Source organism: Nestor notabilis, unplaced genomic scaffold (assembly GCF_000696875.1).
Source record: "Nestor notabilis isolate BGI_N333 unplaced genomic scaffold, ASM69687v1 scaffold27058, whole genome shotgun sequence".
In the NCBI taxonomy this organism is placed as follows: domain Eukaryota; kingdom Metazoa; phylum Chordata; class Aves; order Psittaciformes; family Psittacidae; genus Nestor; species Nestor notabilis.
Genome location: NW_009941876.1, coordinates 40,690 through 42,065, shown reverse-complemented (window position 1 = coordinate 42,065; position 1,376 = coordinate 40,690).

Sequence of the window (1,376 nt, the reverse complement as noted above, 5' to 3'; positions counted from 1 at the left end):
GACTCTGCTTCTCCCGCCTCCCTGTTTGCCGCCTTTTCGCCCCTTTTTTTCCCTTTTTTCCTCTCCCCGGTTTTCCTTTTCTTTCACTTTTTTCCTTTTTTTATTTTCATTTTTTTGTTGCTTTTTCCCTTCTTCATTTTTCCCCTTTTCCCTTTATTCCCTTTTTTCTGTTTTCCTTTTCTTTCCCTTTTGTACTTTGCTTGTTTTTCTTTTTTTTTATTTTTAATTTTTCCTTTTTCTCCTTTTTTCTTTTTTTTATTTTCCCTTTATTTTTCTTTTCCTTTTTTTTTCCCTGTTTTCCCTTGTTCCCTTTTCCTTATCTCTTATTTTTCCTCTTCTTTTTTCCCCTTTTTCCTTTCTTAGTTTCTAATTCCCTGCTCCTCCTCAGTGTCCCAGCACACCCCCCAGCAGCCAAACCCACTCCCCACCTTACTCCATATAGCACTAAGAAAAAAACCCATTAAACATAAAAAGTGTTTCCATGCAAGCAGCACTCAAGCAGATTCCTTGACCAACACATGAGAACATGAAGCAATCCCACAGCCAGAGCTGGGCAGAGCTCGAAGGGCAGCACCAGCCTGACCCAGCAGCCTCAGCTTCCCCAGTGCTGAGGTTCAAACAACGCCAGCTCGTTGCCACCAGGAGCCTGAGCTGCTCAGGAAGGCAGCACAGAGAAGTGGATGTTCTTGTTTTTCCAAAAGAGCCTTTTAATTACACTCCTCACTATAATAGCAACCTTTTTCCAGCACTTCAGCAGGCAGGGCTATTAATTCAGGAGCCAAGGTCTAACAATGGTAGCATGAGAAACACCGTCTTTTGGCAGACCTTCCTACACTGATAGAGAGCTTTTCAAGGAAAAATGACCCATGCAGCCAGTGCTCCTCTTTCCTACCACAGCAGAGCCTCACTAACTGAACACTGAACAGGCAATTTTCTGGCTGGTTATAAAGCACACCTTGTGTGACAGTGAGAGTTCATGTGTGGTTACCCATCAAAACATCCAGCTCAGGTGCACAGCAGTAAAATGTGGTGATAAAATAGCCATATGCAAGGTTAGGAGAACAGAAGACAGCCATGCCACGTTCCTGCTGCTCTCTTATCACAGGAATGCTCTTTCCCCTAAACTGCAGTAGCTCGTGCAGAAATGAGACCCGCTGGAAGTCTCTTCTTTATTCTACCATGGCTGAGTGATACATACCAGCTTCTAACACTGCCTCTGGGAAAACTAAAGCTAGCCAGTGGAAGATACAGCTATATTATCCCTAAGGTTTGGCACTCAGTCCATTTCTTGCTCTCTGAGCAGAAAACAAACCAGTGAAGACTGGATCTGGATCAGGTCTTTGTAGCTAACACACCCTACCCGAGCGCCTGGACCG